The sequence below is a fragment of the Tenrec ecaudatus genome, chromosome 2, assembly GCF_050624435.1.
Source record: "Tenrec ecaudatus isolate mTenEca1 chromosome 2, mTenEca1.hap1, whole genome shotgun sequence".
Lineage (NCBI taxonomy): Eukaryota > Metazoa > Chordata > Mammalia > Afrosoricida > Tenrecidae > Tenrec > Tenrec ecaudatus.
In genome coordinates, this window is record NC_134531.1 from 251804510 (window position 1) to 251832252 (window position 27743).

Genomic DNA, 27743 nt, shown 5'->3' on the forward strand with positions numbered 1-27743 from the left:
TATGGAATAGAGCAGGATTTCGTGAGTTTACACCTATACAAATAAATTGGGGGCAATAAATTCACAGTAGAGTTCCACAGAAGGAATGGTGGGATTAGAAAATAGCTCCTTGGCAACAGTGATCAGAACAATTAATTTAACCGAGAAACATCAATAGCTGTTAAAACTAGTGGGTGAAAGATTGATGAGGGCTTTATTATTTTTATAGACTCAACTATCCACAAATTGCTTATTATTTATTTAAAAAGAATACATTTATAGTAGAGAAATCCTTCCGATTCTACTTATCAATGATTACACATAACCATTTATGCTCACTTAATAAATAATTACAGCTAACATCAGCATGAATGGGACAACTGCAAAAGCACGCACCACCCAAGAATCTCTGATAAAAAGAGCCATGGTCCCTATGGTAGTACCCCAGGCCTAGGAGAACTCAACTTGAACCTAAACAAATGGACACCTCGAATAAGACCTAATGTCGGGCCATGTTGAAAACTAATATGAAAAATTGTCCAAGTCAAGAAAGTCGAGGGGAAAAAAGGCTACAGAAACATAACAATAAATACAACATGTGATCCTGGATGAGATTTATGTTAGGATAAAAGACATTATTGAAACAATTGGCACGCCATGAACCATGTCTCTGATGCAGACGGTGATGAAGCATCGAAGTCCATTTCCTAACTTGGATGCTGCAGCTGTGATTATTCCAGGAACAGTAATTATTCATAGAACATGAATTCTACTGTATTTGGAGACTGTAGACATCTTAATCAACAGCAGGCTCAAAGGGTGCAGAATTCATACCAAGGGCTCAAGTAGAAATAAAATGTTTTGACCATGATGATGGCAACAAATGTGCAACTGTGCTTGACACAATGGATGGATGTACGGATTGTGATAAGAGTTGTACGAGCCCCCAGAATCAAAAGGGCTCAGAATCAAAAAGGCTCCTCAAACTATTCTTGCTGCTGTTTCGTACATTTTAGATGGCTTCTGAATAAAAGGGAGGCGGGGATAAGGAATTGCACACCAAAGATCTGAAAATTGCAGTCCTCATTTAACAGAGAACATAACATCAGATGAGAAACACATAATGCTAAAAAGGAAAAAGATGCAGAAAGAGCATTCATAGCAGATATCCCAAGCAGGTGACGTGCCAATAAGCAACAGCAGCCACAGAGAGAAAGGAGGAACCTGACTGAACGCCAACAGATACACCCGATGGATTACTTAGTGTCCCATGAGGAAACAGATGGTGTCATCAACATAGAATAATTTATTTACAAAGACATGGAGTACGGGAATCATACCTTCCTGGGTTGGTAATAGCCTATTAGCCAGGCTATTAAGAGGGGAGAGAATGGTTGCAAGAAACCAGAGGGAGCCCTGCCTACTGCTAGGAGGAAGCGATGACAGTTGGGGCAAGACAGCCAGCTGGAGGTAACCTTGATAGAAGACTGCCAGAGCTGACTTTGCTCCCTCTCTGCAATCTACTGCCATGACACCCAGTGCCCACTGTGGAGTCTAACCCAGACACACTATCTGAGCAGAAAGCCAGACCATGGAGAGTTGACCTGAGGATCCACTGGAAGAGATCTGGCATCTTGTGGGTTTTTTTAAGATGCTGTGGTTGGTGTCAGCCTGTGTGATCACGAGGTGTTGAAGTGGTCAGGTATCAGGTATCAAAGAACAAAAATATCATTGTGTGCTCACCTCCCTGATACGATTGCTGAAGAAAATGTGGGTGCATAAGCTAATGTGGTGAAGAAAGCAAATGGTGCCCGGCTATCAAAACAGATAGCGTCTGGGGTCTTAAAAGATTGAAGGTAAACAAGCGGCCATCTAGCTCAGAAGCAACAAAGCCCACATAGAAGAAGCACACTAGCCTGTAGGCAACTGGACACCCCCTTACTGAAGGGTCACTGGGAGGAGATGAGCTGCTAAACCAGAGGATGTACACTGGCACTGATAGAAAGGGGAAACACAGGAAATCCAGGACAGATAAACCCTTCAGGACCAGTGCGGAGAGTGGCGACACCAGGAGGGTGGAGGGAAAGTGAGGGAGAAAGGAGGAACTGATTGCAAGGATCTACATAGAACCTCCTCCCAGGGGGATGGACAACAGAAAAGTGGGTGAAGGGAGACGTCAGACTGTGTAAGATATAACAAAATAATAATTTATAAATGATCAAGCATTCATGAGGGAGGGAGGAGTGGGAAGGGAGAGGGAAAAATGTACAGCTGATATCAAGGGTTAAAGTAGAAAGCAAATGCTTTGAGAATGATGGTGGCAACAAATGTACAAATGTGCTTGACACAATGGATGGATGGATTGTGATAAGAGTTGCATGAGCCCACAATAAAATGATATTTAATGAAATTATTTGGTCATATACTTCTTTTTTTTATTTCTTGGGTAAAAAAAGAATGAAAGTTTTAAAAAGTGCTTGAAACAATGGACGTATATATGGATTGTGATGAGAGTTGTACGAGCCCCCAATAAAATGATTTTAAAAAGAAAAAGATGCTATGGTGTCCTTCCTGCTCATTGCCACTTCGTGTGACAGAGCAGAGCTGACTTAATCTAACATACTTTGATGTACTGTCAGGAAGCTACCCCCCAGACCCACTGCCATTGAATGGACTCCCACTCGGTACTGTAAATCTGTGGGAGCAGCCTCATCTTTCTCATGAGCAGTGCCGAGTGGATTTGAATTGCTGACTGTGTGGTAAGCAGCCCAACACCTAACACACAGGGTCACCAGATCCCTTTTGGGAGAGATTGGTCCCTGGAAAAGGACACTGAGCTCGGTAAAAGAGAGGGTAGTGAAACTAAAATGCAGGAAGATCCTCCATTCAGATAGATTGAGACACTGGCTGAAACAGGACAGGGCAGCATCATGTTTCACTCTGTTGTACACAGGGCCACGATGAGATGACGCCAACAGATGGCACCTAACAAGGCTGTTCTCCCAAGGAGCTGCCGGGGGAGTTCAAACCGCCAGCCTTCTGATGCGCAGCTGAGCGCTTCACCAGTGCACCACCAATCCCACTGCCACTGGAGTGGTTTCAACTCACAGCGACGCTCTAGGACAGAGTAGAAGTGCCCCTGGGAGATTCTGAGGTTGTAGATATTTACAGGAGACTGTTCACCTTGCTCCCACACAGCAGCTGGTAGTTTCAAACTGCCAACTTTGCTGTTAGCCGTCCAATCTGGAAATGACTACACCACCAGGGCTCTTTGATTCTACCTAATCTGAATGTCAAAAAGCCTTGCCCTAGAGCTCATACCCTAAATTTGGATTCTAAACTAAGAGAGAATAAATTTCTATTTGTTAAAGTAAAAAGAAAGAACAGCGGTGTTTATAGGTCTGTAGAAATAATCACTACTGAATATTTAGAGTCATGGATTTTCAGAAAGACAGAGACCTTTACAAGTGCTGAAAGAAACTGTGATCAACACTTTGCAATACATATATTGTAACAAAACAATACAAGCAAACTACCATTTCTGTTCAGTCAGGCAGCCCATCAACCACAAGGAACACAGAAAATGTTGGAGGTTACAAAACCATACAATGAAGGAAAAGAGAACCTAGAAAGAAACTGTTAGCTAATTTGTTTTGTTTTGTTTTGGGGGGTTTTTAAGGCATCATTGTCTGCAAATTTTAGAAGTTCTCTGTTGAAGAGAATTGAAGGTCAATACTAAAATTATTTTTAAACAACCTTGCATTAGTTATCCGGCAAACCATGTAGAGTTATCATAACCTGATATTGATCCAATTTTTTTCTTTATTTATTTTTTCTTTGGGTTTTCCCCCTTCCTTTTCTTACAGAAAAATCATAAACCCTGGTGGCACAGTGGGTTAGGCATAACTGAGAAGTTGGCAGTTCAAACCCACCAGTGGCTCTGAAAGAGAAAGCTGAGGCTGCCTGCTCCATAACGACTTGTCATTGAATGCTCAAGGGGCAATCTAGAACCTCTCTGAGTCAGAATTAACTTGGTCATTGTGAATGGAGTCAGTTCACACCCTGGAGTCAGTTCACACCCTCACTCACCACTGCCACGGAGTCAAGGCTGACTCATGACGACCCCTTATGGATTTCTGAGACCACAGATCTTTACAGGAGCAGAAAGCCCAATCCCTCTCCCGTGGAGACCCTGGTGATTTCGAACTGGAGACCATTCAGATGGCAGCCCAACACGTAACCACCATATCACCATGGCTCCAATACAACCCATAGCCACTCTGTGTACAACAAAACAGAACACCATCCAGTCCTGCACTATCCTCACAATTGTTCTTGGTTTGAGCCCATTGCTGCTGTCACTGTGTCAATCCATCTTGTCAGAGGCCTTCCCCTTTTTAGCTGCCCACCCCCCCCCCCCCTTTATCAGGCATGACACTCTTCTCCAGGAACTGGTCTCTTATGACAACAAGCCCAAAGTACGTGTTGACATCCTTGTGAGTATCCTGGATGTACTTAACCCAAAACAGATTTATTTGCTCTTTGGACAGTCCTTGGTATCTTCAGTATTGTTCATCAGCACCATAATTCCAATGTGTCTATTCTTCTTTGATCTTCCTTATTCAACACGCAACTTTCAAACACACAGGAGGTCACTGAAAATGCCATAGCTTGGTCAAGTGTACTTTAGTCCTCAAAGCAACATCCTGGCTTTTCAACACTTTAAAGAAGATGTATGCAGCAGATTTACCTTGTGCAGCAGATGGCAGTGGGCAGGTTATATAAAATTTAAAAGCTAAAACCTCTCCAAGGATTGATAAAGATATAAATCTGAGTTGGGTAAATTCCATATGTAGATTGCAGACAAATGTTTTATATCGCAAATTTACAGGCAAAGGGGTATTTCAAAGAATGCTTCCCTAAGAGTTTTTACTTGGCTGACTATGCTAAACATCCTCTTCAGAGAGAAGAAGTATAATATGATTTTTATTGGGTAAATATGTCTCACAGACTTCCTCAAGTTTAAAAGCATTTTATATAGCTAAGTAAAAGATATAGCAAGAAAGTTCTATTATAACAGTTACTTTGGCTTTTATGGTGATCTTAAAGTATTTTACCTTTATTACTTTATATTTTTAAAATGTAATTTTCCCACTTTCCACCCCACCGTCCCCCCACCCTCCAGATATCACCATTCTCACTGGTCCTAAAGGGATCATCTGTCCTGGATTCCCGGTGTTTACACTTCCTATTTGTACCAGTGTACATCCTCTGGTCCAGCCAGATTTGTAAGATAGAATTGGGATCATAATAGTGGTTGGGGAGGAAGCATTTAGGAGCTAGAAGAAAGTTGTATGTTTCATCATTGCTACACTGCACCCTAACTGACTCATCCTCTCCCCGTGACCCTTCTGTAAGGGGATGTACATTTGCCTACAGATGGGCTTTGGGTCTCCACCCCGCACTCCCCCTCATTCACAATGATATGATTTTTTTCTTCTGATGATGCCTGATACCTGATCCCTTCGACACCTCGTGATCACACAGGTTGATGTGCTTCTTCCATGTGGGCTTTGTTGCTTCTCAGCTAGATGACTGCTTGTTCACCTTCAAGCCTTTAAGACCCCAGATGCTATTTCATTTGATAGCCGAGCACCATCAGCTTTCTTCACCACATTTGCTTATGCACCCGCTTTGTCTTCAGCGATTGTGTCAGGAAGGTGAGCATCATGGAATGCCAGTTTAATAGAACTAAGTATTCTTGCATTGAAGGAGTGTATTTGAGTGGAGGCCCAATGTCCATCTGCTACCTTAACACTAAAGCTATAAATATATGCACATAGATCTATTTCTACATCCTCATATATAAATATATTTACATATGTATATGCCTGTATTTAGACCTCTATAAATGCCCCTTACCTCCTAGCTCTTTCCTATATTTTCTTTCATTTTCCTCTTGCCCCACTCTCATGTTCAGCTTCATTTGGGTATCAGTAATTCCTCTTGGTTACATTACCCTTGGTCATGCCTTACCAGGCCTGCTACAGCCTCCTCCCCACCTAGTTGGATCACTTGCTGTTCCTTGTCCCTGGATTTGTTGACTCCACTACCTTTTCTCCCCTTACCCCCTCTCCCATGTCCCCCCTGAACTGTCAGGCCTATTGTTTTCTCCTTGAGATTGTTCATCCAGCCTATTCCACCCTGTGGAACGGATCTACTCTGAAACAGCTGTGATGACCCTGAGTTGGAATCCACTCAATTTCATTGCTTTTGTTTTTGTTTTAGTAACTATAATGGCAAGAGGATCTAAACTCCAAAAGTTCTGAACCCAAATCTAGTGCATTTTCTATCATCCTAAATTCACAAGTTAAATAAAATAATTTCACCTATTTTAAGTTTCATTGTAAATTCTCATTATGGAGAAATTGTTTTCCTCCAACACAATAGAGAAAATAGAGGAGAGAGAAAGGGAGAAAAGTGGAAAGGGAATGAGGGAGGAAAAAAGGAAGGAAGGGAGGGGAGGATGTACGGGTTTTAGATTTCGGAGGACATTCTGCAAAACTTGAATTGCTCGAAGGAAGGGAAAGGGAAAGCCCCGCTCACAGGGGCCCTTTGAGTTCTCCCAGGGAACCTGTGCCTGTAGCTCCCCACTGTGCACAGCCACGCCCTACTATCACTGGTTTATCCCATTGTTATAATGAACACTTGCATCTTGGGATTATCTTGTGACTTGAATAATGACAAACCTCACCGCCATTGAGTCAATGCTGATGCACAGTGAGTCCCTGTGGGTTCCTGAGTCTGTAACTGTTTACAGCAGTAGAAAGTTCAGTTGTTTGTCCATGAAGCTTTTGGTGGTTTCAAACTGCCAACAATATAGATCAGGGCCCAAAGCATAACCACTACACCACAAGGGTTCTTGAGTAATAGCAAGGTAGAAAAGCATGCTACTCCCCCCAAATGTGCATTCCAGTGTAACACTATGTAATCTGTGCTTCCTCAGCACAGGCAAGATGCCATCAAGTGAGTCTGAATTGCTGTTAGCCTCCCTGCTGGTATCGCCCTTGACCAACCTTCTTTTTCTCGCTCTTCCTTGGAGTTAGTGAACTGGCTCTGCTGCTCCAGGGCACAGACCCTATTAGATATAGGGCCTCAGAGGCCATGTATGCCCATCTGGTTCCTTGAGTGACTGTGTGTATGGAGCAGAGACTTCCCTAAATCATGCCCAGCTCTTCTCTATGGGCATGTAATGTGAGCAAGATTGGCCTATGGCGTCCAAGCATTAAGACATCAGCATGGAGCCCTGGTGATGTGATGCTTAAATGCTTGACTGCTAACCGAAAGGTCAGCAGTTCAAACTCACCAGCATCTCCTCAAAGGAAAGACCTGGAAACCTGCTCATATAAAAATCACTGCCTATTCCACAATGCTCACCTCCCCAACACAATCACTGAAGACAAAGTGGGTGAATAAGAAAATGTCGTGAAGAAAGCTGATAGAGCCTGGCTATCAAAAGATACAGCATCTAGGGGCTTAAAGGCTTGAAGGTAAACAAGTGGCCATCTAGCTCAGAAGCACATGGAAGAAGCACACCTGCCTGTGTGATTATGAGGTGTTGAAGGGATCAGGTATCAGGCATCAAAGAACAAAGTATCATATCACTGTGAATAAGGGGGAGTGCAGAGTGGGGACCCAAGACCCATCTGTAGGCAACTGGACATCTCCTTACAGAAGGGTTGCCAGGAGGAGACTAGCCAGTCAGGGTGCAGTATAGCAATGATGAAGCATACAACTTTCCTCTAGTTCCTAAATACTTCCTCCCCACCCCACTATCATGACCCCAATTCTACCTTAAAAATCTGCTTAGACCAGAGGATGTACACTGCTACAGAGAGGACCTGGAAACATAAGGAATCCAGGACAGACGATCCCTTCAGGACCAGTGGTGAGAGTGGTGATACCAGGAGGGTAGAGGGAGGGTGGGTTTAAAAGGGGGAACCAATTACAAGGATCTACATATAACCTCTTCCCTGGGGGACGGACAACAGAATAGTGGGTAAAGGGAGACGTCGGAAACATGTAAGATATGACAAAATAATAATTTATAAATTATCAAGGGTTCATGAGGGAGGGGGGAGCAGGGAGGGAGGGGACAAAAATGAGTCGTTGATGCCAGGGGCTTAAGTGGAGAGCAAATGTTTTGAGAACGATGAGGGTAACAAATGTCCAAATGTGCTTTACACAATTGATGTCTGTATGGATTGTGGTAAGGGTGGTATGAGCCCCCAATAAAACGGTTAAAGAAAAAATCCCTGCCTGATAAACCTGAAAGGGCAGTTCTATTGTATCACATAGGATTGCTATGAGTCAGAATCCACCAGATGGCACACAACAATGGTAATGTTACTGGCTGCCAACTTTAATTATCCTAGTCCTGAAGCTCGTGCCTGAGAGTGGGATGCTAGGATATATATATCCGAAAAGATGTGGTTTTGCAAAGAAACTGATATAAAAGACTGAAAAGATATTGTTTCACAGCGATAAAATGTTTGGTAAAACTATCACACACAGTATCTTGGAAGGCAGTTCACATTGATTTTGAGCCAGGAGTTTTAGAGGAAAAGGATGGAAAACAGAGCTTTTGTACTGTTCGGTTTGCAAGGCGTTGCCAAAATAAATGAATTTAGAAGATTTGGCCTTTTGGAAGCAGGATGAAAGAGAAAAGATAAGGAAAAACAGAAAATCGGGGTCCTCCTGGGTCAGAAAGTCAACTGCTTCTCCACCCCAAAAATTTAAAATGGGACTTAAAGTACTTTGAGTGAGCATTGAATAAAGCCTTCAGGAGATTAGTGCTTCTAGGCAAAAATCAGATTAAGCATATCACCTTCCAATTTCAGCTCAAAAATCCCAGCGTTGTCTACAGAAAGCGAAGTATGAGGAGAAAGATGAACAGTTATAAAGCAATCTGAGAAGAAGGTCTGTAAATAACTTTTAATGTGGCTACTGGTCTATGAGGTTTATTCAAAATAAACAAATCCAGAGCTTTCTAAAATGTTAAGGGAATGAATAGCCAAAGAAACAGGAACTTTGACCAAAATATTTTTAAGAGGTATTTGGCTTAAGACAACTCTTAGACCCCCAAAGATTGATCAAACTGGGCTCAGAAAGCAATATAGACTGCCAGGAGGGTCTGTGACCCCAATGCCCACTTCAGCTTGTCCTAAAGAAGAGTGAGAGACTGGTCTACCTTGCAAAGATCTGTAAACAAAAAGCTTCCCCCAAGGAACCCACTTTTTCCCTCTGACAATTTGAAATAAGACGTGAGCATCTCTGTAAAGTCTGTAAAGATGAGATTCTGCAGGAATACAAACAAATCCGCAATGTCAGGCAGTCGGAGCAACAGACTGTGGTGAAATGCACACGCAGTCAGACTATACAAAGGGGTGGGCTGAAGCCAGCAAGACAGGTATCCTGAGCTTTCTCGTACATTGTGTACCAGGTTCGAGCTCCAGCGATGACTGCTATACACTTTTTGCAGCTGGCTTGATTCACATTTCAGTTCTGATTCTGCATCCGGAGAGTATTTAAACATGTCTGAAGGTCCACTTTTAGACAGCACGAAAGGACTTAAAACGCTCAGGTTGCCACAAGCCCTCCCTTCTTCCCTGTTCATCCAATAAGCAGCGGTGCTCTACTATGATTTTCCAAATCCCTGGAGCAACATGCAATGGCTCTCAACAAACGGCATTTCCCACGCACCGTTCAGCAAGCCGTGTGGTGCGAATGTGTGTCTGTGCATGCTAAGTTATTACAGAGAGCAGAATCACAACCAAATGGATTAAGGAGGCTGTCCCGCCCCACAGTTTACTCCTTGGGGCTTAGAGCTGCCACAGTCCAGTGCCTGGTGTGTATCTCTGTTCACCCCTTTCCAAATCAGAGTCTGTGCCACTGTCATCCTGCCCCTTTTATCCCCTGTGGTCCAATGAGGAGTGGCAGAGAGGGGGAAAGGCTTGTCTTTGTGGTTCTTAAGGCTCCAGACAAGAGGATCCCCATCTGCACCTGCGGCAGTTTGTGTCAGTATCACACACACACACACACACACACACACACACACACACTGAGATGAAAAAGGAAGAACAATGTGCTTCATGCATTCAATGTTTTGAGATCTTCCATTTTTAGAAAGCCTAAGGGTTTTGATATTTAATAATTTTATTGGATTTTAGGAGGGATTTAGAGATGGTAGGGAACGAATGTGGATAATCCCTAACTTTGCATTCCTGGCTGGTAATAAAATATTGTGTACAATAAAAGCTCGTAGTTTACATCTCTGCCTATTAAATGCATGCGCCCCAAGTTCTTAAACCCTTCTGGTAATGAGTAGGGCTTCTTGAGTGATACAAGTAGTGAGACGTTAGCCTCAAAGTCACGAGGTTGCTCGTTGGACCCCACCAGAGGCAGACACCTCAAAAGCAAGACCGGGCTATCTGCTTTCAAAACGGCAGAGGTAATCACAAGACAACGATGGAAGAAGCCCATTACGACAAGGACAAACACCAAGACAAAGACAGGCATCTGGTCCGGGTCATGTCACCACTTAATCTAGTCTCCCAAACAGGGTGGTGGTGTGTCTGTCTAAGGCTCATGATCCATTTCAGGAAAAAAACAAAACAAACTCATTCTCTTCCCCTGTGGGTTTCCAAGATTGTTTACAGGAGTCAAACGCCCAGCCTCCTCCCTCAGAGTTAGTTGCTGGGGGTTCTACCGCACAGATCACAGCCCAGTGCATAACCACTACACCACCAGTGCGCCTTATGTTCCAGTTATCACTCCTTTATTTGTACATCTTTAAAAAACAACCTTTTTCAGGAGACTTCACGTCAGCTGGAGTCAGTTTGATCTAGTGTGGGGAAAGAGATGCGACCAAATTCTTCCTGCTACATAGCATTGTCCTCTCATCACCCCAAATTAAAGGACACTCCTATAAAGGTGATCAGTTCATCTCAATGGGAATTCATGACCAAGAGGAGAGGGGATCTATCTGTCCCTGAGAAGGTGATTTCACTTGTGTTGGTGGGTAAACCAAAGATGGGCAAGCTGTCCTTGGGGAAAACACTTAGCACTACTTACATAGACTTCCATTGGGAGAATCGGGTCAACTTTTTCTTGTTAATCATATTTTTTTTTAATTTTCAGTCCTCAGTGACCCTGGCTGCCTGCTAAGGCTACATGGATTTTCTATTTAGTCTTTTGAAGGTGTGCAGCATCCTTCACAGACCACATCAGAATTCTGTAATTTGGAAACACCACCAAGGGAACTGGACTTTACCTTAAACACACCGGTTGTACTTCAAAGGAACGGAAATACTCCTTTGGACTTAAGGCGGAAACACCCTGGAATAAAAAGCAGAAGACTTCTCTTCCAAGGTCATGGATCTAGAAGTCAAATAGCTTGCTTTTGAACTTGCCCAATAATTGGCAACTCAAGACTACTATACATTTTGTATGTTAATACTTTCTTTGCTTTTTGTGACATGTTTTAGTCCTGAAGCCATCATTTGCCTTAATAAATAAGCATTATTGAAATTTCTGACTTGTGTGTAGTCCTCTTTGCTTTCTTAAAAAGTGTTTACTTACTTTAGTTTTAAATCTGTGTAAATAAACATCCATATATTTTCATCTAAAAAGCTTTCCTACATATGTATATTTTCCTTTTCTTTATTTTCTTTTATTTCCTTTAAAACATATATATTTTAAGTGGTACTTTAAAATCTATACCATTAGCTAGATTAACGACACTTTTATTAGAATTACCAAATGTCTCAAGAAGATTACTTAAATTATTTCTCAACAAGCTGATGATGCTGCCTTTAATTGGACCAGGGATATATATGAACCAGATATACAAATAGATTTTGAGCTTGCACTTAATCATAAGGCCTAACCTAATTCTTTTTTTTAATCATTTTATTTGGGACTTGTACAACTTTTATCACAATCCATACATCCATCTAATGTGTAAAGCGCATTTGTACATTTGTTGTCATCAACCTCTCAAAACATTTGCTTTCTACTTGAGCCCTTGTTATCAGCTTCTTGTTTTCCCCGTGCCTCTCTACCACCCTCTCCCTCATGAATCCTTGATAATTTATAAATTATTATAATTTTATCATGTCTTAGACTGTCCAACATCTCCTTTCACCCACTCTTCTGTTGTCCATCCCCCAGGGAGGAGGTTATATGTAGATCCTGGTAATCGGTTCCCCTTTTCCACCCCACCTTCCCTCCTCCATCCAGATATTGCCACTCTTTCCACTGGTCCTGAAGGGATCATATGTCCTGGATTCCCTGTTCTTCCTGTTCCTGTCTGTACCAGTGTACATCCTCTGGTCTAGCTGGATTTGTAAGGTAGATCTGGGATCATGATAGTGAGTAGGGAGGAAGCATTTAAGAACTAGAGGAAAGTTGTATGTTTCAGCATTGCTACACTGCAACCTTCTATAAGGGGATGTCCAATTGCTTACAAGATGGGCTTTGGATCCCCACTCTGCACTCCCTCTAATTCACAGTGATATGACTTTTTGTTCTTTGATGCCTGATCCCTGATCACTTCAACACATTGTGATCGTACAGGCTGGTGTGCTTCTTCCATGTGGGCTTTGATGCTTGTGAGGTAGATGGCCGCTTGTTTACCTTCAAGCTTTTAAGGCCCAAGATGCTATATCTTTTGATAGCCGGGCACCATCTGCTTTCTTCACCACATTTGCTTATGCACCCATTTGTCTTCAGGGATCATATTGGGAAGGTGAGCACACAATGATATGATTTTTTGTTTTTTGATGCCTGATACCTGATCCCTACAAACGAACCTAATTTTTACCATGTGGCCTTGTTCAATACTTGTTCCAATGAACTAATCACTGGATATGTGGGCATTATAGAAAAGTATAGTGAAGAAATCAGACAATGCCCAAGTATGAGAAAGAATAATGTATAAGGACTTAAAGGCTTGTCTTGAAACAAGCAGTCAAAAAAAAAAAAACAAAAAACAAGCAGTCATCTAAGTGAAGTGTAAGCTATGTCAAAAAAAAAAAAAGAAGCGGCATGCTGGCCCATGGGACCCAAGGAATGTAAATAATAAAATCCAACATAGGAAACACCATTAGAATCATTTTCCACATAGACATGAAAAATTATAAGAACCACATGATGATATTGGTAGATGCAGAAAAAAACATTTGACAACATCCAACATCAATTCCTGTTTAAGACACTTGAGAAGATAGGAATGGAAGAAAAATGCCTCAACAATACAAGCTATATAGGAAAAAACCAACAGCCAACATGGTAGTCAATGGAGAAAAGAATGACACAATCCCACTGAAAAGGGGGAACAGACAACGATGCCCCTTGTCCCTGCTCTTATTTAATATTGTACTGGAGGTTTTAGCTAACAGCATAAGGCAAAGAAAAGACATCGAAAGTGTTTGTCTGGGGAAGGAAGAGGTAAAACTATCATATTTAGAGATAATATGATTTTATATATGGAAAAATCCCAAAATATCTCCACAAGGGGAGTACTGGAAGCAATAGAGGAGTTTGGCAGAGTGGCAGGATACAAGATCAACAAACAGAAGTCTGTTGGACTGCTATACACATCAGACAAAACTATAGAGGAGGAAATTAAAAATGTAGTACCCTTTACAACAACCAAGCACAAATTAAAGTATCTAGTGAAAGAGCTGACTAAAAAAAATTTGTACAAGGGAAACTACAGACCACTATTACAAGAAACCAAAAGTGACCTCAACAAATGGAAGAATATTCCATGCTTGTGGATTGGAAAACTCAATATCATAAAGATGTCAGTTCTGCTCAAGGCACTGTATAAGTTTAATGTAATCCTAGTATAATTACCCTCATCTTTCTTCAAAGAAATGGAAAAACTGATTAACTACTTATTATTGAGAGGGAAGAAGCCCAGAATTAACAGAGAACTCCTCAAGAAGAAGGACACAGTGGGAGGGCTTGTTTTATCTGACTGTAGCACATATTATACAGTCACAGTTGTCAAAACCACATGGTATTTGTACAATGACAGATACTCAGACCAATGGAAAAGAACTGAAAATGCAGAAATAAAGGCATCAGCATACAGACAATTGATATTTGATAAGGGCCCCAAAAATATCCAATGGGAAGCAAATGCCCACTTTAACAAGTGGTGCTGGAGAAAAATGGATATCAACATGCAGAAAAATGAAGCACGACCCTTATTTCACTCCATGCACAAGAATAAACTCAAGGTGGATCACAGACCTTGAAGCTAAACCTCAAACTATTAGGTCCATCAATGAGGGAATTGGGACCAACTTGAGAACTTTGGTGCAGGGAATACATAGGCTATCAGAAATAGGGAATGACACAAACACAGGGGAGGCACAAATTGACAAATGGGATATACTGAAGATAAAACACTAGTGTACATAGAAAGAATTCACCAAGAGAGTAATAAGAGAGTCCACGGACTGGGAAAACATCTTTACCAATGACACATCAGACAAAGGTCTTATTACTAAAATCTACAATACTCTGCTAGCTCCCAAAAAAGAAAAAAACTAATTGCCCACTTGAGAGATGGGCAAAGGACTTGAACAGAAATTTCACAGGGGCAGAAATCTGAATGGCCAACAAACATATGAGAAAATGTTCCCAATCTTTAGCCATAAGAGAAATACAAATTAAAACAACAATGAGGTACCACCTGATACCCTCAAAGGTAGCCCAATTCAAAAAATCAGAAAGCAACAAGTTTGGGAGGGGCTGTGGGGAGACAGGAACTCTCATCCACTGCTGGTGGACCTGTAAGTATGTACAGCCACTATGGAAATCAATCTGGCAATATCTAAAACAAATGGAAATCAAGTTACCATATGACCCAGCAATCCCCCTACTGGGCATATACACAGAAGAGACAAGAAACAAACCACGGCCAGACATCTGTGCTCCAATGTTCATTGTGGCACAGTTCACAATTGCAAGGATTTGGAAACAACCCAAATTTCCATCAACTGATGAGTGGATTAAAGAACTGTGGTACATACATACAATGGAGTACTATGCAGCCCTAAAAAGCAGTAATGAACATATGAAGCACATCGTGGTATGGGAAGAACTGGAAGAAATCATGCTAAGTAAAGTAAGTCAAGCACAAAAGGACAAGTACAACATGAGTCCGCTGAGGTAAGCTACTAAAAAAATGCTAAAGGGGCATAGGGAAAAAGCGACTGTATACAAATATTCCTGGGGTGAGGACCAGGTAATATGGCAGGGACCAGATCAAATACAGGGATACACATGGTTGACAACTAAAAAGGAGGTGGGGAAAGGAAAAAAATAATAATAAAAAAGAAATGGGTAGCAGGGGCACAGGGTGCTAACCCACCCAAGGGGAGGGTGTTGTTTATCTCTCCACAGGGAAAGAGGGACCAGTTTCAACCCAGTGCTCCAAGATGTGAATGCAGCATGCCGGTGTGGAGTAGGGAACCAGTGGAGAGATCTGGGGGGACCGACCCCAATCCCAACTACTAAGTGGACACCTGCCCCTCCCCCTAGAAGAATTTATTTCAAAAGACGCCATTGAAGCTGCAGCTCCGGGAGAGGGACATATCTGATTGGAGCACATGGGTCTTGATGAAAGGGGAGGAGGAGAGAGTGCAGCACAACCTGGCCCACCAGGCCTTGAGGACGATGACACCTATTAGAGCAGCCAGTCCACAGAGAGGACCACATGGACAGCCCCTCTAGGAGACATGACGCCCCGACAACACGGAAGACACAGTGTGGCAATTGCACCCGATCTGATCCTGCCACATTGAGGCAAAACACTAAGGGGATGCAACAGAATAGCAATAGAATGGAGTGGCGAGGTCCCCAGGGAATCCTGAAGGTGGACATTGGGGCCAGGGTGTGGTGCTCCAACAGACTGGACTGGAAAACTCTCCTAAAGGGCAACAAATGATCCTTGAACTAACTACAAGCTTTCCTTTCTTGTTGTGTTTTGTTTTGTTCTGTTTGTCATTGGGTTTGTTGTATATTGTTGCTTGGTTGTGCTCTGTCTTGTTTTTGTGCATGTTATTATTTCTGCAGGTCTGTCTTAATAAGATAGGCTGGATGAACAATCTGGAGGAGAAAACAACGGGACCGACAGTTCCGGAGGAACATGCGAGAGGGGGCTGGGAGGGGGAGAGAAGTGCTGTTAACAAACCCAGGGACAAGGGAACACCAAGTGATCCAAAGTGGTGGTGAGAAGCATGTGGGAGGCCTGGCAGGGCATGATCAAGGGTAATATAACAAAGAGGAATTGCTGAAACCCTGGTGGGGACGGAGCATGATAGTGGGACAGGAGGAAAGTCAAGGGAAATAGAGGAAAGAGCTGGGAGGCAAACGGCATTTGTGGAGGTCTAGACAAAGACATGTATATATGCAAATATATTTATATGTGAGGATGGGGAAATAGATGTATGTTTAGTACTATAGGTGGCGGAAGGACATTGGGCCTCCACTCAAGTACTCCCTCAATGCAAGAATATTTTCTTCTATTAAATTGCCATGCTATGATGCTCACTTCCTGACATAACCGCTGAAGACAAAGTAGGTGCATAAGCAAATGTGAAGAAAGCTGATGGTGACCGACTTTCAAAATATATAGTGTCTGGGGTCTTAAAGGTTTGAAGGTAAACAAGCGGCTATCTAGCTCAGAAGCAACAAAGCCCACATGGAAGGACACCACCCTGTGTGATCACGAGGTGCTGAAGGGATCAGTTATCAGGCATCATCAGAACAAAAAATCTTACCATAGTGAATGAGGGGGTGAGTGCGGATTGGAGACCCAAAGCCCATTTGTAGGCCATTGGAGATCCCCTTGCAGGGAGGTCTCGGGGAGGAGATGAGCCAGACAGGGTGCAATGTAGCAATGATGAAAAATACAACTTTCCTCTAGTTCCTAAATGCTTCCTCCCCACCCCCACTACCATGATTCCAATTCTACCTTGCAAGTCTGGCTAGACCAGAGTATGTACACTGGTACAGATAGGAACTGGAAACACAGGGAATCCAGGATGGATGATCCCTTCAGGAGTGTGTATACTGGCAGGGTTGAGGGAAGGTGGGTTGGAAAGGGGGAACCAATTAAAAGGATCTGCATGTGACCTCCTCCCTGGGAGACAGACAACAGAAAAGTGGGTGAAGGGAGACGTCGGACAGGGTAAGATATGACGAAATAATAACTTATAAATTATCAAGTGTTCATGAGGGAGTGAGGAGCAGGGAGGGAGGGCAGAAAATGAGAACCTGATGCTTAAGTGGAGAGCAAATGTTTTGAGCATGATGAGGGCAATGAATGTACCAATGTGCTTTACACAATTGATGTATGTATGGATTGTGATAAGAGTTGTATGAGCCCCAATAAAAAGATTTTTAAAAAGTAGCAAAATTACAGTGATGAAGTAGCAACTAAGTAGAAAATAATTTTATGGTTGGGGTGTCACCACCACATGAGGAAGTGTATTAAAGGGTCGCAGCATTAGGAAGGTTGAGAACCACTGACATTAGGAGTTAGTTGCCACTAGTTGAATTTTCCATGTACTAGGAGGCAGTGGCTTGGTTTTATTGTTCCTCAAATCAGTTATTCTCGTTACTATAATTATACAATTTAATTATTTAATTAAATATTTAATTAAATATTATGTAAGTTAGAGTTTCTCAGCACCAGTGACATTTTGGGTCCAGGAAAACTTTGGTTGTCTGAGTTAATGCAAAATTTTAGCAGCATCCCCCGCCTGTCCCCAATAGATACCAGGAGCATTCTTCACCAAGTTGTGATAACCAAGAATGTCTCCATGTGTTACCATGTGTTTTCTGGTGAACAAAAATCACTACCTGTGAAACTGGGCCCAATTAGGAAGGGCCTTGAATGTGGACATATTTTTTAGGTGGGCAATAAGAAACCACTGGGTTATTTTTAGCAGTAGAAAGCAGATATGGCAAGATATTTCAGAAGAGAAATGAGAAGTAGCAAGTCTGGAAACAGGAAGATCTATTAGGCAGTGATTGGCATAGAGTAAACAGAAGCCACAGGGTTTTGATGAGTACGGTGGCCGTGGTGGTGAAGTGACAGATTGAAGTCAGTGGCGGTGAAGTGACAGATTGAAGTCAGTTTCTGGAGACAAAAAGCATTAATGGAGCAACTGAGAACCCTCCCCACTCCCAGTCTCTAGCTCCCTCTCTCTTCCTCCTTGTGCTGTTAAATCCAACCCAACCTCAAAAAGTTCAACTTCACTCTTATAATGCACCCAAATCAGGCCACCAAAACTGTTATGTTCTCACCTGAGCCCTGTAGTTCATTAACTGATATTTTAAATTCACAGCCTAGATTATAAACTATATTTTCATTCTTAATTACTGGCCCATGATTTATTCTTTTTTCTTTCCATTCTATACTTACAACTGCACTTCCCATGTAGAAGGTAATGAGTATCATTAAGTGAATGCATTGGGTAACGCCTGTCTAAATTGCTCCAATAAGAGTCTCTTGAATTCTTCAAGCTGTAAGCACTGGGGATGGAAGAGAGTCTGGGCTCAATGCATCCAGCACTGCATTCTTCATAAATGTTTCCCCAGTTCCTATCTACTCACATCCCTAGAGGAAGTCCATATCTATTACTCTTACCACCTTCCTTAAGAACTGCTCCTTGAGGCAAAGGACATTTATAGAGGTCTAAATACAGGCATGTACATATGTAAATATTTTATATAAAATGAGAGGGGAATAGGTCTATGTACTTATGTTTATATGTTAAGAATTAAGTTTGCAGATGGACATTGGGCCTCAACTACTCCCTCAACACAAGAACACTTTGTTCAAATAATCCAGTATTTTGTGATGTTCACCTTCTTGACATGGTCACTAAATACAAAATGGGTGCATAAGCAAATGTGGTGAAGGAAGCTGATGGTGTTCAGCTATCAAAAGATAAAACATCTGGGGTCTTAAAGGCTTGAAGAGAAACAAGTGGCCATCGAGCTGAGAAGCAACAAAGCCCACCAGCCCGTGTGATCATGAGGTATTGAAGGGATCAGGTACCAGGGATCAGGTAACTGGAGTAGCATTTGTACTCCAGGACAAAGTCACACCCAATGTGAATGGGAGGGGTGGGGGGAATGGAGTGGAGACCCAAAGTCCATCTGTAGACAACTGAGCATCCCCTCACAGAAGGGTCACAAGGAACAGATGAGCCAGTCAGTGTGCAGTATAGCACTGATGAAACACACAACTTTCCTCTAGTTCTTTAATGTTTCCTTCCCCCCACTATTATGACCCCAATTCTACCTTTCAAAACTGGCTAGATCAGAGCATGTACACGGGTACAGATAAGAGTTGTAAATATGGGGAATCCAGGGCAGATAACCCCTCCAGGACCAATATTGAGAATAGACATACCAGGAGGGGAAGGGAAAGGTCGGGGGAGATAAGGGGAACCGGTCACAACGATCTACCTATAACTCTTTCCCTGGGGGATGAACAATAGAAAAGTGGATGAAGGGAGACATCGGTCAGTGTAAGACATGAAAAAAAAATTTATAAATGATCAAGGGTTCCTGAGTGAGGGAGGAAGGAAGGAAGGAAGGAAGGAAGGGTGCAGGGAGGGAAGGGGGAAAATGAGAAGTTGATACAAAGGGCTCCAGTAGAAAGAAAATGTTTTGAGAATGATGATGGCAACAAATGTACAAATGTGCTTGACACAATGGATGGATATATGGATTTTGATAGGAATTGTATGGGTCCTCGATAAAATGATCTTTTTAAAATTTCTGATTTCAATTGAGGTTTTTCTCAATTTTATTTTGTTATTGACGTTGAGTTTTTGGTAGGTTTTTCTGTCTATGAACTCCAAGATAGGTAATGACAGAGACGGTAACTGGATTGATAGTTTCTCGGAGGTATGACAAGGGAAGTTGGAGGGGAATGGGGAGCCAACAAAGTGAGCACAAGAAAAGAGGAAATGTTCTAACATTGATTATGGTAATGATTGCACAGCTCTTTTTAATATGATCAGACTAGGTTGTATGATATGTGAATTTCATGTCAATAAACCTGTTGTTTTGTAATGTCCACTTTGAGCACTGGGATATTTAAAGACTTATCTAATTGGGACGATATGAAAAATTCTTCTTGGGCATCCTAGAAAGCTAATTGGTGATCTGAACTTGCAGTTGGTTGCCATGCCTGCTCTTGCCCCAGCAGAGGTAGTTCTGGACCCAGCTTTGACAGCACACGAGGAGCAGGGCTTAGAGGTTGCGAAGACAACCGCTCTCTCCGATGAGGATGCTGGCCTGTGAGAGAGGAAGCTGGAGCCCAGCGTCCGAAGTCTAGTTTTAGAGGCAACTGCCCTGTGATGTCAGTGGTGCCACGTGTTTGCTGCTCTTACAGAGCTAAATAGAACGTGCTCACCTTTGGTGTCTTGAAGGAGAGGAATGGGCTTGGGAGTGAGTGGGGAAGTGAAAACCTCTCTCTCTCTCTCTCTCTCTCTCTCTCTCTCTCTCTCTGGAGCTGCATATCCAGCTGTTCTGAAATGCCTTTGTTTCTGTTATTGAAATACAGGATGGCTACAGTCACAACACAATATTCAGTGGTGACATGTTGTTTGGTCACTGCCACTCCCATTCCTTTTCATTTAGAACCAGAATAAAGTTATTTCAAATATCCTTTTTAAAAAATCCAGCTAAGCCTCAGCTATTCTATGCATATCTGAACTTCTCTCTACATCACTTTAAATTGATATGATTTCTTGAAAATGTACTTGGATTTCATACGCTTTTGGCAAACCAGAAAGTGTAGAATAAATAAAAAGCAAAGTCTCTGCTAGTAAGTATGCTAGAGGGGAGACAAAGGAAAGAATGTAGCTCAGAGAGCAAGGCAGTGTGGGGAATAAGGGAGATTAGCTTTCCGGGTTACCATTCCAAAATTTAATCTCCTTTTTCTACTATGTATGAGCCATCTACAATTTACAAACCATCTTGACGTTTTACATACATTGCCCTATTCCACATCAGGGAACTCATATATTATATAAAATTTTCACAAAATCAAACCTGTTCAGATAATGCCTTTGTGTGTGCTGTAGAATATACTGATGGGTTAAGGAGGTAGTGAGGCTTAAAATACGATTGGCTACATCGACCCTGCTAGTGTCTCCTCTCTCCTCTCACGCTTCCTTTCCAAAGGCAACAAACACAGAGAAGGGCCGATTCTTACTGTTTTCTATGCTCATTCACTCACTGCCATCAAGTCGCTGTTTATTCTAGGACAAGGTAGAACTGCCCCCTGGGAGTTCCCCAGACTCACAATGTTTATGGAAGTAGAAAGCCCCCCACTTTCTTCGGTGGAGCCAGTTGGTGGCCTTGAACAGCTGACCTTGAAGACCACAGCCCGATGAGTAACCACTGGGCCACCAGGGCTCCCTGCTATCATATGTAGAGCATTTCATTTCATCTTTTCTTCCAGACCCCACTCAGGATTCTCTTTTCCCAATCACATGACCCATGGTGTTATTTTCCCAAACAGATCGCGTAGGTAACCCCCAACTTCCATTGGTCCAGATATAAACTACAATGAACTGTACTTAGCCCCTTCAGTTCATCTGCTATATTACATCTTTCTAGGAGGAATTTAAGGGAAAATACGTGGCAAGCGATGGGGGAATGGGTGCTGACTTGTGTCCAAATATTGCAAGCATCAAGTCATTCCTATGGCATGAACATTGGGTTAGAATGTGGGTCCCTATTGTGGAGCAGTTCATAGACCATAAGGAGGAGAAGAGGCAAGAAATGCTGAAGAAAGAAATAATGAGGAAAATGAGGGAGAGAAGTTGTCAGGAAAATTTACAGGTCCTAAGGGAAATCAGTGACTTCCATTCAGAAACATGGACCCAAACCCTGATTGCTCTGGAAAATTCAATAGAAAGAGCCTAGAAGCAGTGAGTTGCTACTGAAACATCAAAGGACAAGGACTAGACAGACAATTCTCAGCAGTTTTCTGGCTAGCCACATCAGCTCCTATTCCCAGGGGGCATCCAGATGGTCCAGAATCCCACACAAAGGAAGTTATTACTACAACCGACAAAATGCCAACAGCCTCGAACTCTTCATCATCAGAGCATATTATGATTTATGTGTTTTTATATGTGTGAATACATCAAAACATATATGTAATGTTACACATATACTTTTTCTCTATTCCAAAGACAAATACAAAGTGTGTTTATAGAGATACTGATAAGAAGAGGTAACAATAATGAAACTTTAAAAACAGGTAGTTGGCTTAGAATCGACTTAGCTTGCAGTCATGGGAATGGAACCTTATCTTAAATTGGGGTTTGCCTGTCTATTTGGTAAGTGATGCTCTTGCATCATTTGTTAAGACATTTATTAAAATTCAGTGACAACTTAATAGTTGGTATTAAGGACCATGATAATTACACAAGCTGGTGCCAACTTGAGACTATTAAGAGTGAAGGCGTGGAGTTTAGCCTGTCAATCAGGTTGCTGCTTAATGACCTCATTTGGGGGCTCCATGGCGATAAATAGCTCACTAGAGGACAAACACACAGACGCTCTCTGCTTGACTTCCTGTGAGACATTCCTGTTGACAAGCCACATGGAGCTACACTAGAGCCCTGGAGCTGGAGGAGCCATGTGGAGACCCACACCAGCACTGAGATGCTTCCACAACCACCGGATCCACAAGATCCACAAGGCCTGTGATCTGCCTGCATTTGGCATCATTGCATGTTTTCTGTGAGTCTGAAGAGGACTTTATAGATTGCTATTGGACATATGGGCTAATATCGGATTTACGGACTGGATCTGGACTGGGCTGGGACGCTTTCTTAATGTACAATTGCTCTTTGATATAAAGTTATCTTACACACGTATGAGTGCTTCTCTGCAGTTGCTTCTCTAGTCAACCCTGACTCACACAAGGAGCAAACAGCTAATAGTCAAATGAAAAAGTCCAGTACTGTTACATTTCAGAGGCAGGGGAACAGACAGGACATTATTTTGATCTGCCAGGCTGAGGTTACCTGAAACAAAACAAAGCAACAGACCAAGAGGAAGGGATGCACATGATTAGGAAGATAAACCAGCAACAGGCACTGAGAGCACAACAGGTGAAAAATGAGGCAGACTAAAACTGAGGGTCAAAAGCTTAGCCTTCAATTTGGAATAATAATACGTAGTGACCACTGTGGAGTAGGTAATAGGTTAGATTCTAAAGGTATAGCCAGGAAGGACATACCATATTTTGTCAGTTCTTTTTTGTTTGTTTGTTTGTTTTTTTGTGTTTTTTTCTTTTTTTAAATTTTATTAGGGACTCATACAACTCTTATCACAAACCATACATATACATACATCAATTGTATAAAGCACATCCATACATTCCCTGCCCCAATCATTCTCAAAGCATTTGCTCTCCACTTAAGCCCTTCGCATCAGGTCCTCTTTTTTTTCCCCCTCCCTCCCCACTCCCCCCTCCCTCATGTGCCCTTGGTAATTTATACATCATTATTTTGTCATATCTTGCCCTATCCGGAGTCTCCCCCCCCTTCTCTGCCATACCTCTCCCAGGGAGGAGGTCACATGTGGATCCTTGTAATTAGTTCCCCCTTTCCAACCCACTCACCCTCCACTCTCCCAGCATTGCCCCTCACACCCTTGGTCCTGAAGGTATCATCCACCCTGGATTCCCTGTGCCTCTAGCTCCCATATGCACCAGGGTACAACCTCTGCCCTATCCAGCCCTGCAAGGTAGAATTCGGATGATGGTAGTTGCGGGGAGGAAGCATCCAGGATCTGGGGGAAAGCTGTGTTCTTCATCGGGTTAGGAGAGGAGATGGGTTAATTAGGTCAATGGAGATTTTGTCAGTTCTTAAAGGTAAATTTTCTCATTTATTATAACATTCTGAAATTTAAATTTATCCTGTTTCTTTTTTTCTTCCTCACAGGTATTATTAAGTAACTGAGCCCTAACCAACACTTCAGCACCATTGCGCTCATGGAAACCTCATAGGACAGGATAGAGCTGGCCCTGTGAGTTCCTAAGACTGCAAGCGTCCACGCGAGTAGAAAGGCCCAGCTTTCTCTTGCAGACCAACTGGGGGTTTTGAACTGACCTTGAAGATCGCAGCTCAGTGTGTAACCACTGTGCCAACAGGGCTATTAGCATTATGGGACTATGGTCATTCCTTCCCTTAAGGAACGTGCTTGAGAAAATAGTATAATAAAAGAATTATTTAAGGGAATAATATCTGATCATGCCAATCGTGTATTGGGCTGCTAACTACAAAGTCAGCACTTTGAAACCAACAGCTACTCCGCAGAAGGCAGATGGGCCTTTCTACTCTTATAAAGAGGTACTACAGTTCCACCCTGCCCTAGAAAGTCGCCATCACATCAACTCGATGGCAGTGAGTTTGGGGTTAAGATTCAGTTGATTATTAATATCTGCTAAGGAATAATAAAAAGGCAGGTGGGGGCGGGATTAGGACTGGCAGTGTGGGGGGAAATCTGTTTGTTCCTTAGGCATACAGGACAGGACCACCACCTTCCATGGCTCAAGGCTCATGGGAGAATACTGACGGCTTAGCTATGGGAGCTAACGAAGCAGCAACTGGCCTGTCTCTGAGATAAAATGGGGCACTTTGCCTCTAGTTCCCTGGCAAGCTGCAGACACGCAGAAGTCTACCAAATTATCAGTTATTTCGTGTTCCCAACCTTGTCTGCCCCTCCTGTCTGTGAGCAGCTTGGTTGATGTGTTAGTGCTTCTTTGTATACCCTCAAATAATTGTCAACTGTCCCTTTGTGGAAACCTGTCACGAGTTTCAGGCTAGGAATGGGAATGTATTTAACCCTGGTGTAAATAAAGTTCTGGGCCCTGGAGTGTCTATGCTGCAGAGTCCCTCACACTCCAACTGCATCTATCCCCTTTCCTCTTATCTACACATTTTCACAGGGCAGATCGTGCCCTCTCGAGCCCCTTTGATTTGTGAGAAGACATCTGCACCTGATTAGATCTTACCTGGTAATGAACTTGTTTTTTGCTTTTTGGGTTTTTATTGTTGTTGTTGATGTGAATTTGGGTAGCACTGTCAAGGAAGGAGACCTGGTGGAGTAGTGGGTTAAGCATTGGGCTCCCAATGGCATAGTCAGGAGCTCGACACCACCAGTCACTCTTCTGGAGAAAAGGGAGGTTTCCTGGTCCTGTAAAATGTAGGACTCCTAATCGCAAGGTCTGCGGTTCAACCCACCAGCTGCTCCTCAGAAGAAAGATGAGGCTGTCAGCTCTGGCCTCAGACATCAGTCATAGCAGATGTGCTATGAAATGGAACACACTTAATGGCCCTGAGTTAGTCGAAAGTAGCAGCAGAGCTGCATGGGTGCCAATAGTAGAAGCCTGAACCAGTACTGTTACGTCGGAATGCAAAAGAGAGGCGTATCTATATGAGATGGATAATTGTTATTCAAAATAAGCAAGTTTGTATCACTGGATTTTTTGGATAACTTGCCTTCCCAGATACTGTCAAGGCTTCAAGCGTGAGTGTCTTGAGAGAGTTTCAATTCAGGACTGAGGAGGCCACTGTGGCGAAGGAGGCCAAGTAGCAAGTCCCTGCTCCTTGAAAGAGCAGTAGCTCCAACCTGTGGTTCATCACCGTGCCCTCCGACCTCGCCAAGAAGAAGGAAGCTGCGAACGCCCCATAGCCACCCAGGGAGGGACAAGAAGGACACGGAGATGCTGCGGCAGAACCACAGGCGGCATAGGAGAAAACTGAGGTGCCCAACGTCCCACAGACGTGCTGCATTTGTGTGAAGGAAATGCAGGACGCTGCTGTCGGAGCTGTCGCTGGCGTTCTGGCCTCTCATCTAACCAAGCTCTCACTCCCCACTCATGGTCAAGTGCTTCTCAGTGCACGGAACTGGAATCAGACTCAGACAGGTGTGGTGGTCTTACTGGCTTAAGCGGAACTGGAAAGACCATGCCAATCTCTGCTACTGGGAGACAGGAAGTATCCATCCCTGAACATACTGGCACCTACCATCTGCCTGGGGAGATGCCCCCTAGTGACAAGACCATTACCGTGTGTGGTGGAAGTGGACACTGAGAGGACCACGCTGGAGAGGGGGCTAAGCGGCCGGCACAGGAGGATGCGGAGTGTGGGACCTGATGGAGCTGCATGAGCGCCCAGGGGAGCTGGACGCCCACAGGCAGAGATGTGGGCCTCTCGGATCTTGCACGTGCTCGGCTTCACACCTGCCACGCAGCGCACGAAGCTCAAAGACTTCAGTGGAGGCAGGAGCATGAGGGTTGTGCTCACCAGAGCCCTCAGTACTCAGCCCTGCAGGCTGCTCCTGGACCAGCCCACCAACCACTGGAACCTCGGTGCTGGTGTGGGATCTGAAGAACTGAAGACTTTGAAGCATATCCTGGTCCTCGTCTCTCATCCCCAAGATTTTCTGAACGGTGTGTGCACCGGCACCGTTCACACGCACAGCAAGAAACTGAAGTATTGTACGTGTACTTCGGATCGGTGCATGAAGACTGGACTGGAGCTAGAGAACTGGATGAAGCACTTTCACTGGGAGCAGGAGCAGATTGCTCACATGAAGAACTAGATCGCCAGGTTTGGCCATGACAGTGCCAAGTTGGCCCGGCAGGCCCACAGCAAAGAGAAGACGCTACAGACAGTGATAGTGTCGGGACTGACAGAGCAGGTTGTGAGTGACAAGCTACTATTATTTGATTTCACACCACGTGGCAAGATCCCTCCGCCAGTCATTATGGTTCAAAACGAGCGCTTCCGGGACAGGAAAGATGGGCCGTGCATCTACTACAACCTAGAGTTTGATATTGACCTCGACACACGAGTGGCTCTGTGGGGCCCAATGGAGCAGAGAAGTCAACACTTATAAAGCTGTTAACTGGAGAGCTACTCCCCACAGACAGCATGATCCCGAAACACTCTCTGTCAAGTTGGCATCAACGTGTACAAGAGCAGCTGGATTTGGACCTCTCTCCTTTGGAGTGCAGGATGAAATGCCACCAGGAAATCAAGGAGAAGGAAGAAATGAGGAAGCTCATGGGACAATATGGTCCCTTTGGGAAACAGCAGGAGAACCCAATCCAAAACCTACCTGGTGGGCAGAACGCTGTGGGGGCTTGGCCTGGCTGGCCTGGCAGAACCCTTGCTCTTCCTGGATAAGCCCGCCAAAAATCTGGACATTGAGACCATCATGTGCTGGCTGACACCACTGTGTGATTGTAAGAAGAGCTCAAGACTTTGAAGGCGAACCTTGTCCTCATCTCTCATTCCCAAGATTTTCTGAATGGTGTGTGCACCAGCACCGTTCGCATGCTGGTCAGCCCTGATTTCAGACTCATTCAGCAGGTGGCAGAGGAAATTTGGATCTGTGAGAAGAAGACCATCATGAAGTGGCCTGGAGAAAGCCTAGCCTACACGGAGCACCTCAAGTCCAAGCCGGTGGGCAAGGAGCCACAGCTCACCAAGATGACCCACATCTTGGGGCAGGAGTTGCACTGGGGAAATAGCACCCTGACCAGCCGCTCCGGATGGGAGCCGAGGGCTACACCCCTGCATTGCTGCGACACTGTTCCCCGGCCTCTCCCGCCCTGCAGCCGGCCTTAG

The 27743-nt window shown here is 43.5% G+C and overlaps 1 pseudogene; it reads left to right on the forward strand.

Annotated features, from left to right (window-relative positions):
* Positions 1-643: 643 nt before the first annotated feature.
* LOC142440574 (ATP-binding cassette sub-family F member 2 pseudogene) lies at positions 644-27743 on the forward strand (annotated as a pseudogene).